Here is a 10,749-nt window from a genome sequence, read left to right on the forward strand (position 1 = left end):
ATGAGCCTTGGCAGTTTTCTCGGACTTTTCTAGTGATGAGGCTTTCAGTTCTCCCAGCCCAGGTCCCACCTTTGACCCCTCCTTCCTTTCATCTTCTACAGCCTCAACTTCCCTCCTCAGCTCCCCTCCTTAGCTACTAGCAGTAGCTCCGGTTCCCTGGGACTCTCAGCTGTTTCCTGGTATGACAGCTCTGAGCTTTGGGTTCCAAGGACCCTCAGCCCTCAGTACCTGAGCTCTTCAGCAGTCTCCTCCTTGCTGCTGCTGAAGCTGGAAATCACAAGGTTTTGTCTGCTTCTTGTGTGACCAGCTCAGCCACTCTGGCCATTAGAAAATGCCACAAGTTGGCAAAACACCTTTTGGGAGAAGTCTTTAGTGGGGCCTAATGTTGTAGCACAATACAACACATACATACAGGAAAAGCCTCCCAAACCAACTAGAAGAGTGGCACACAGCCTGCTTTGGTGGCCTGAAGGGTGATGGGACATACTGTTGACTGATTATAATGTAAAGATGCCAGTTACATTGATTACAAGCCTCACATAAATGCCAATCACAGGTCTTTTTGTTGAGTCACTGGGCAGATGTCCCTTCCTGTCAGTACTATTGACAAGAGCTGTAGGGTGAGCAGTCATCTAGAGTCACCAGGAGATGGCTGGAATGGCTGTGGCTGGAGCAGGGCGGTCTGGAGGAGAAGCCTACGGTTCCAACAGCTGAGTGGTTTATAGTGTCCCAAGAAACTGACTAGAGTTTCTTTGATGTTTCTGAAGCATTCATAGCAGCTAAGAGGACATGGTAACGGTACCATTAGTCAGCAAGAGGGTCTTCTGGGTCAATAAGCCCAAGCTTAGGGCTACAAGGCTTTTCTGACAGTTGACAATCAAGGGGTCAAGTTGGCCTAGCCCCCAACAGTTCAGCTTCTTTGAAAAATAAACCATAAAAGGCGTTCACAATAATGACCTATAGTAAAGTAATGATTTGAACAGGTTTTTTTTTTTTTAAGTGTTATCCAAACACCCTCATGCAGAGTTGAGTCATTTTATATCAAAGGGAAGAGTTTTAGTCTGTCTTAGCAAATCAAGGAAGGAGAAGAAACCAGCCTTCCCTGTGGCATTTTACATTTCCAGCCTACACAGGTACGCAAAGCCTCAGAGTCCTATCATACTACCAGGCATCCATGGAGCAACACCAGAGCATCCCTGTCAGGAGATGAATAGCCAGGGATCATAGGTGTTATGGTCCCAGGACAGAGCCCTCCCAGTGAGAGGCAGAGTGCTAGACCCACAAACAATGAAGGCTAAGGACAGAGGGAGGGTACTGGCTATGAGACAGTGGAGCATGCACTAGGAACTGGTATGCGGACATTGGGAAAGCCTGCTGTGTTGGATAGACTCAAAGGAACATTGTCCTCTTTTTTGGAGAAGGAGGCTGAAAGACACAGGGCCCAGGGTCACACCAGCGAGCCACAGGACACATGACCCTGATATCCATGAGGGTGAGACTAGTCCTGTGTCATCACACCACATCCCACGCTCCCACAGAGAGTAAGGAACTGAGGTGGCATTCTGCAAGACACTGTCCCAGGGGTGAGTGAAAGAATCGAAGGACTTCACATCTTTTGCAGTCAGAGATTTTCTGATTTCCCTGGGAACTGTCCCTCCACTCTGGGCCTCATTTACCTTCGTGATCATTTGGTCTCTCCCTCCCAGTGTGAAGCTTTTTCAGGAAAGGATGAGCCTCAAATCGTGGGTCATCGTCTATACATCCAGAAGGACCCCTGAGTTAGGAGCAGTCCTGACCAGAAAGGAATATCTCCCCCATTGCTTCATTTCCCTGGGGTCATCAGAGAGGCAAGCTCCGGAGGAAATTGCTTTGTGGAAAGCCTTGTGAGCCGCTGGGGCCTAGCTTGGGTGTTTTCTGTCTTAGATCATTGCTTGGAGCTTTTCTGAGAAACTTAAAATCTTAGTTGTCTGATGAAGTTCGTGGTAATTCTTTAAAAGGTAAATGTTAAAATTTTCCATTACATAATCAAATCAAAGCTAGCTATAGTCTTACTGGCCACTAAGCAAACCACAAATGGTTAGCTGATTGTTTTTTCAAATACATATTTTCTCTTGTTTTGACCAGAAATACAACTATTCCCCCTGGGAGAGGAGATTTCCTTGAATAAGAATTCTGGATTTAAACTTTCGAAAGCCCCTTAAATGTAAAAAGTAACAAATATACATAACATTGTAAAAAGATTAACACTACATAACAGGGGTAACTAAACGAGCAAAACTACAAGGGGAAACCCGAAATCAAAATGAGCCAGGTACTAGGAGCTACAACTGGTATAGAAAAAAACACCAAACAACTTAAATCTTGACTAGGTAGTTCCTCCAGCCCATGATGGGCCTGGTGGGAGTGGATTTTGAGGAAGTTTCTGAAGAAGTCGGATAATAAAAGTCACAGTGACCCACAGGGACTCTGCATCTTTTTAACATTGAAGTACTACTCCATGAGCCAACCAGAAAGTGGATTTCTGGGAGCTCAGTGAAAGCCGGGGTCATAGCAGGTAAGATAGAATTAATTCCTTGTACACCTGAAAGACATTTTTTTTTATTTTGTTTTTAGAGAAAAGTGATCAAACAGGTGCCTAGGAACCTGAAGACAAGGATTAGCAAGCCCTTACTGATTAGCTGTGTGGTGGAGCCACAGGATTGGCTCCACCTCTTTCAGCTACACTCCCCTTTCTAAACCCCCGTCCTCATCCACTGAAAGGCAGATGCAGTGCAGTGTACCTGAACCAACTCCTTTGTCACTAAAATACGGAGAGAAAGTAAGGTATCGAGACAATTTGTATAATTGAATTGTATTTCAAACGTGCCTTTATTCTGTCTGAACTGTTTTCCCTTCCACCACTGAGCTGGTAACCAAAATGAGTAACAGGTTAAGGGAGAGTGGGAGAGGGGAAAGACAAGATGGGAGGGTCCCTGCTTTCATTCACAGTACTCCTGGGACCTATGACAATGCCAAATGTCTTACTTGTTCCAGAGACCTAGTAGCTTTCTGCAGGACAACTCCTCCTGGGGGAGGGTTACTTCCCTCTCCAGATGTATACTATGTATATATGCGCCTTCTCACAGGACTCTGAGAGATCATCAGGACAGACTCACACCTGTACCTGGGAAGGCTCTTCCACAGCCTTCTGCCTTCATCTGGTTGAACCAGATGAACTGATGACCTGTGTTTACCCTCAGCCTAACCTTGCTGAGCTTGGAGTCTAAATATTCTCTCTCCATCCCACACTGCCTGCCCTCTTTCTGGAGTCATCATTCCCCTGCATATAATGCAGTCTTTGACAGGGACTGGAAATTCCTTTGATGGCAAAGCTCTTCCAAGCACCTCCGCTGTGTCGGACACTTGAAGGGTCCTGTTTCTTTGGCTGAAAGAGGTACAAAGACAAGTTGGAAACCAGAATTGGCTTATAGCATTAAAATTCACACCGGCTGAGAACACTTAACTAAAACCCAGGATGCGAGCCTGGATTCAGGACTTGTTCTGTGCAGTCCAGGACGGGGAACTAAGTCTGAGCTGTCACCCAGAATGGTGCAGTCTGTACCAAGAGAACAGGGTGGATGAGCTGGGTCTCATGCACCACATCCAGGCCCCATCTCTAAACTAATTTCCTGCAGAGGGACTGAAGTGGGGAACGCCTCTCTCATTTTCTGACTCACATTGTGGTAGCCCTGATAGGAATGAAGATACTCTAAAGAGACACTTGTGCCCCTCCTTATGGCTGTCAGATTACTGATATGATGAACCCAAGAAATTACTCTTTCCTCAGGAATCTCTGATGGGGAGAAGGGAAGTCTGGGAGGCCTGGTGTCAGCCACAGAGACAGCTTTTCTCCCAGGAAAGATGTCACACTGTTCTGACAAATGGTCAGGCTATCCCGCAAAACAGAATATGTTTTGCTAAGCTATGATAGGTGGGACCACACCTTCAGGACTGCTTAGCTGTGCAGGACTCTTCTGTTTAAACCCGGACCCTCCCAGACCTCCAGGTAGGACCTTGAAGTTACACATCATAGTGTGTATCTTCATATCAAATCAATCTCCCGTGGTCCACGTTTACTTCTTCTTTTTTTTTTTTTAATTGTCCTATGGGGATGATATCTAAGCCTGGCTTCTCTATCCCCAGGTTTTGATTCCAACACTTTTCTGTTTGTTTGTTTTGCTTCTCCTACAGGAAGCAGTTAAGGGCCAGGGTGTGGGGAATCCAGATGACAAAGGCCTTTCCTAGGCTCCTTCCTTCAGAGAACAGCCCTGTCCTATCCTTAGGTCAGTCTAGGGGTCCACCTGTTTACATTGGTGGCTCACTAAGTGATAAGCACACACCTCAGTTCCCCCATCATTCCACAGCTTCTGGGGTCACTTGTGCATCAAATGGGGTGGCCTACGCCTACACCAGTGCTCTGCTCCAAGCTAAGGCAAGGCCTAGTCACAAAGCAGCCTTGGATAATGGAGAATTGCACAAGGAATGTGGTTGACTGTTATAATAGCTCTACTCATGGATATGGGACAAACATGAGGTCACGCTTCTCCAGTCACCAGAATGTGACCCTGTTAGGGCATTCTCAGCTCCATGGTGAGCTCTAATGACTCTGGCTCCCTCCCAACTCTGCTGCAGCCCTCAGCTCCAGGCCTCACTGTCTTTTCCCCATCAACTCAGTTATTTTTCTAAAGTACATTAACTCACAGGGGAACTGATTTGAGCTTTTAAAATTAAATTCCTCTGGAAATGCACACCCAAGATGGTTTGATTAGGATTTGGGAGTTGGTTAACTCTTTAGCATCCCATGTGGAGTTGTTCATAGGAGTTTTCCCTGTGCAGCAGTGACCTCACTGCCCATGTTCTGCGGCTCATGATTTCCTCATTCTTCATGGTCTCTTTGATGCTGTTGTTCAGACAGAGGCTTCTTGTAGCTGTGGGTGATTCTCTCACCACCTCAAGGTGATGCACAGTACATGCCCTGTCCCAGGTCTGTTATGTCCATTCTCTCTTCTTTCACACTATCATTTCCTTTCTGTCTATCTACTTCAAAACATCCAAATGAGGAGGTTAGTTTATCTTATCACTATTGGTTTCAGTCAATTCTCACAGTACCCCCTGTCTTCATTAGGGTTTCAATTGCTGTGATGAGACACCATGACCAAAAATCAAATTGGAGAGGAAAGGGTTTGTTTAACTAACACTTCTACAAAGTAGTCCATCATCAAAGGAAGTCAGGACAGGAGCTCAAACAGGGCAAGAACGAACCTGGAGGCTGGAACTGATGCAGAGGCCATGGAGGAGTGCTGCTTACTGGCTTGCTCCCATAGCTGGCTCAGCCTGCTTTCTTATAGAACCCAGGACCACCAGCCCAGTGGTGATCCAGCCAGAATGGGCTGGGCCCTCCCCCACCAATCACTAATAAAGAAACCCCCCCCCCACGGGCTGCCCTACACCTCCCCTTTATGGAGGCATTTTCTCAATTAATGTATCCTCTACTCAATGACTCTCACTTAGATCAAGTTGACATAGCCAGTGCACCCCCACCTAAGCAAAAGATTATTCCTGCTCCATAATGGATAAGGATTTAACACTCAGAATGTGTAGATAGCTTGATCAGTGTTACACAGCCAGACTGGGCTGAGCCACTCTGTGAAGGAGGGCAGAATGCCTGTGCAACTTCCCTGACCAAGAAGTCTCTAATTTCCTCAAAGGTACAATCAGTGGCACACTTCCATGCAAGGGAAAATAATTAAAAACTAATTTTTGCTATTAATGTATATACCATCATCTCAGACTGCTCCAGGTAAACTGTATAGCTTAAACATCAAAGCCCTTGTGAATATGTTGAACCTCTGTCCTCATTTCACAAGATAAGTTTGAACAATCCAGAGATGTCTGCTCATCCCAGCCAAATAAGTGACATGTCTGAATGCATGCCTACCCCAAAGGTCAGGAGCCTAGCTCACACTGCATTCCCTACAGACCCAATCATTCACTGCATTCCCTATAGACCCAATCACTGCACTGCATTCCCTACAGACCCAGTCACTGCACTGCATTCCCTATAGACCCAATCACTGCACTGAATCCCCTACAGACCCAATCACTGCACTGCATTCCCTGTAGACTCACTCACTGCACTGCATTCCCTACAGACCCAATCACTGCACTGCATTCCCTGCAGACCCAATCACTGCACTGCATTCCCTGTAGACTCACTCACTGCACTGCATTCCCTACAGACCCAATCACTGCACTGCATTCCCTGTAGACCCAATCACTGCACTGCATTCCCTACAGACCCAGTCACTGCACTGCATTCCCTATAGACCCAATCACTGCACTGAATCCCCTACAGACCCAGACCCAATCACTGCACTGCATTCCCTGTAGACTCACTCACTGCACTGCATTCCCTACAGACCCAATCACTGCACTGCATTCCCTACAGACCCAATCACTGCACTGCATTCCCTGCAGACCCAATCACTACACTGCATTCCCTACAGACCCAATCACTGCACTGCATTCCCTACAGACCCAATCACTGCACTGCATTCCCTGTAGACTCAATCACTGCACTGCATTCCCTGTAGACTCAATCACTGCACTGCATTCCCTACAGACCCAATCACTGCACTGCATCCCCTGTAGACTCACTCACTGCACTACATTCCCTACAGACCCAATCACTGCACTGCATTCCCTATAGACTCAATCACTGCACTGCATCCCCTGTAGACTCACTCACTGTACTGCATTCCTTACAGACCCACTGACTGCACTGAATTCCCTATAGACCTAGTCACTGCACTGCATTCCCTATAGACCCACCATTGCACTGTACTGCATACTGTACAGATCCACACACTGCACTGCATTGTACACCCTACAAAGCAAACACTACACTGCATACCCTACAGACCAAACACTACATTGCACTACATACTCTACAGACCCAATCACTGCACTGAATTCCCTACAGACCCAATCACTGCACTGCATCCCCTGTAGACTCACTCACTGCACTACATTCCCTACAGACCCAATCACTGCACTGCATTCCCTATATACTCAATCACTGCACTGCATCCCCTGTAGACTCACTCACTGTACTGCATTCCTTACAGACCCACTGACTGCACTGAATTCCCTATAGACCTAGTCACTGCACTGCATTCCCTATAGATCCACCATTGCACTGTACTGCATACTGTACAGATCCACACACTGCACTGCATTGTACACCCTACAAAGCAAACACTACACTGCATACCCTACAGACCAAACACTACATTGCACTACATACTCTACAGACCCAATCACTGCACTGAATTCCCTACAGACCCAATCACTGCACTGCATACCCTGTAGACTCACTCACTGCACTGCATCCCCTGTAGACTCACTCACTGCACTACATACCCTACAGACCCACTCATTACACTGTACTGCATACCTTACACACACACATACACCATGCGCGTGCACACACACATACACACACACACACACACACACACACACACACACACACACACACCACTGTACTGCACACTCTACACATATACATACTGCACTGATGCCTGGATAATGCTGGCCCATTCCTACTCCAGTTCATTTGTTTGTATACTGAGAACAAACAGAACCTACAAAAATGATTTGAAAGTGTGTGTGTGTGTGTGTGTGTGTGTGTGTGTGTGTGTGTGTGTGTACAGCATTAATCCCAATGGTGAGCATAGACTGACTCATTAAATACACATCTATACACCTCTTCCACCCAAGCATGCACAGACATGCACCTTACCTTATATGAGCAGAGACCCACACAATGTGCCCCGTGGTTTCTTAGACATCTGCTACAGAAGTGTGGCCACCTCCTCCTCCACCTCCTCCTCCTCCACCTCCTCCTTCACCTCCTCCTCCACCTCTACAGTTGCAACCTGCCACTGTGAGCAGACAAACATCCTCCACATGTCCACAGAGCAGTGAATTTAGATCTGATCCTCTGGCTTCTGGGCCAAGGCATGGGGAAAGCGTGTCCTCATGGGAATTCCAGTGCTAAAATATCACTTCTCATGACACATAATGTGCTCGGAGTGAAAAGGCCATCATATGGCTCAAAGGCATCTAAACATAAAAACCTGAGATCAGCCGATAAGTAGTGGTGTCCTGCCACAGATAACAGCAACACACAGTGCTTCTGAGCAAAGTGGGGATGGCTACCTAGTCTTAAGGCCAACCCATGCTCCAGAACCTCACCTGGAATGAGAAAGGTCAGGAGTGACCTCTCTTCCTGTGTTGCATAGATGCAACAAAACGTAAGTGGTGCCTGGTGATGGGGTTGTCCTTCTGTATATGTTTATCTTATTGGTTGATGAATAAAACACTGTTGGCCAATAGGGCAGCAAGATAAGTGGGTCTAGGAGATATGGAGGATTCAAAGAGGAGCCATCATGTAATCCTGGGAAGAGAAGATTGAGTCAGGCATTCTCCAGTAAGATAAGACCACATGGAAATACATAGATTAATAGAAATTGGTTCATAATTAAGACGGAGCTAGCTGAATAAGAAGTCCTAGTCACTGGCCAACAGTTTCATAAATAATATAGTGTCTGTGTATTCATTTGGGGCAAGGCCATTGCAGAACTGGGTGGGAAATCCCATAACAGCCTGGGGCAGACACTTGGTGGCTTGCGGCACAGGCTTCTTGGCAGAAATACCTAAGTGGATTCCCAGGCTACTGTCCTAACTATCTCAGCAGTGAGTTCTCTCAGCAGAACAGTATTGCCAAGCATATCCCCTGGGAGCAGAGCAGCACCCACCCCTCGGAAGGCAGTTGGCATGGCCACCAATGCCCTCAGTTCTCTCAACTGCACCACTAGCACTGGGGTGTTAGCTCTGGAAAACATGGGTGAGGGAAGAAATATATAACACAAATGTCTCATGTGCACTTTCATTCTCAGAAGAACCCCAATGTCTGTGTTACCAGTTCTGTTCCACTGTTGCTCATTGATCCCTGGCCCCAAAACCAGCAAAGAAACCCTGACTCCCCTAAACTGGTTCTTGCAAACCCAGTGACCATGCTACTTTATGGGGCTGGAAAGACTGCTTTAGATACCCAGAGCAAAAAGGAAAAGGCAGCCCAAAGTTCCCAAAAGTCTCATAGACATTGAAGGTTCCAAAATTCCCCATGTCCATAGAACAAGTTCAGCCTAGCACTGGGAGAATCACACAGTCAAGACTGGTATCACCATTATCAATCTTCAGCCCCAGAATTTCCTCCATGTCTGGCAACCACATACTTGGGGAACAAGACGGCTGTTATAACATGGACTCCTTCATCGCACTCAGAGTTCACACTGTGGGGTTCCAGACAACTAACATCCACAGCCAATAGTCTCAGCTTCCAGAATGGTGGCATTTGGCCGTGGGCTAAAGGTGTTGCAGCCTGCAGATCCTGCAGAATTTGTGAGAAGCAGAAGTGAGGATTCATTGGGCCATTCTCTCATATAAGCCACCAGATTCCAGGGACCCTCCTCACTCCTAGTCATGTCATGGACACACAAGACTCAGTCCTGATGGCAGTGACTCTAATGTGCCTGGGGCCATGGGGTGGGGGAAAACCCTGTCAGGAAACTTATTTGTGCATAGATAATCAAACAGAAAAACAAAATGTACAAATGAGCAGTTGAGCAATGTTCCACGTTAAGGCTGGCTTTCTCGTCACTATGAGAAAATCCTTCCCTGTGTCTTGAATTAAACATGCATTAAGTGTCCTTCCATACTGACCAGCTAAGGTCACATCCCACCCCTTACCACTGTGGTTCTGAGTTTTTCAAAGTCTTGCTTACTGATGTCTAATGCCTAACCTCTTCCTCTATAATTACGGGTGCAAGTCCACCAGCTCAACTTGATCAAGCCAGGGGCTTCACTGCCCATCATGTCCACAGAGAATGTGGTCCTCATATCACCTTACCGATGGCTGTCAGACCCACTACTGCAGCCAAAGACACCCACTCTGTTTCTGACCCCACCAATTTTTCTTCTACCTCTGTGGCGCTCTCTCATGTCTCCATCTGTTTAACACCTCTGCCATGTCCATAAACCTTCCCATCAGCTGGGTATGGAAGAAATATCTCAGGCTGCATGTAGTACTGTGGTCACCCCTTCTCTGTACCAGACAAGGGCTTGTTTTGAGGTGTGCTTTATGATCTTTGCTCCTTCCTCTGCTTGGGATCAGTAGGGCAAGTGGAGCCCTACTGTAATCACGGGCAGTCCCTTGTGTCTCAGCTTTCTCTGAATTCTTTTGTGATTCTTATTGGAGTCACTGAAAGATTCTGTTCCTGTCTGACAAGAAGAACCAACAGCCGGGGCCATGTGCACACCAGAGCCTTCAATGGAAGGAGGACCCGTGTCAAAGCTTTGAACCTTGAACTTGCGCACATACTAGGAAAACTTCCAGTCAAGGGACACCATTTCTTTCAGTTTCAAGAAACAAAATGTCCGTTCTCCCTAGGTGAAATGCCCGACCCTCTTCCAGAAGGAATCCCACTAATTCCTTTTAAAAAAGGGAGAGAGATTCACTTATAGAAACCTTTTTATAATTTATTTGCTGTTGTTAATCTTCAGTATAAAAATGAAGCTCTAGCTAAACGTAGGGTTTCAGTGGTGAAGGTTTGACCCAATGAACAAATAAATAAATATTTACAA

This window comes from Cricetulus griseus, chromosome 2, assembly GCF_003668045.3.
Source record: "Cricetulus griseus strain 17A/GY chromosome 2, alternate assembly CriGri-PICRH-1.0, whole genome shotgun sequence".
Taxonomy (NCBI): Eukaryota; Metazoa; Chordata; class Mammalia; order Rodentia; family Cricetidae; genus Cricetulus; species Cricetulus griseus.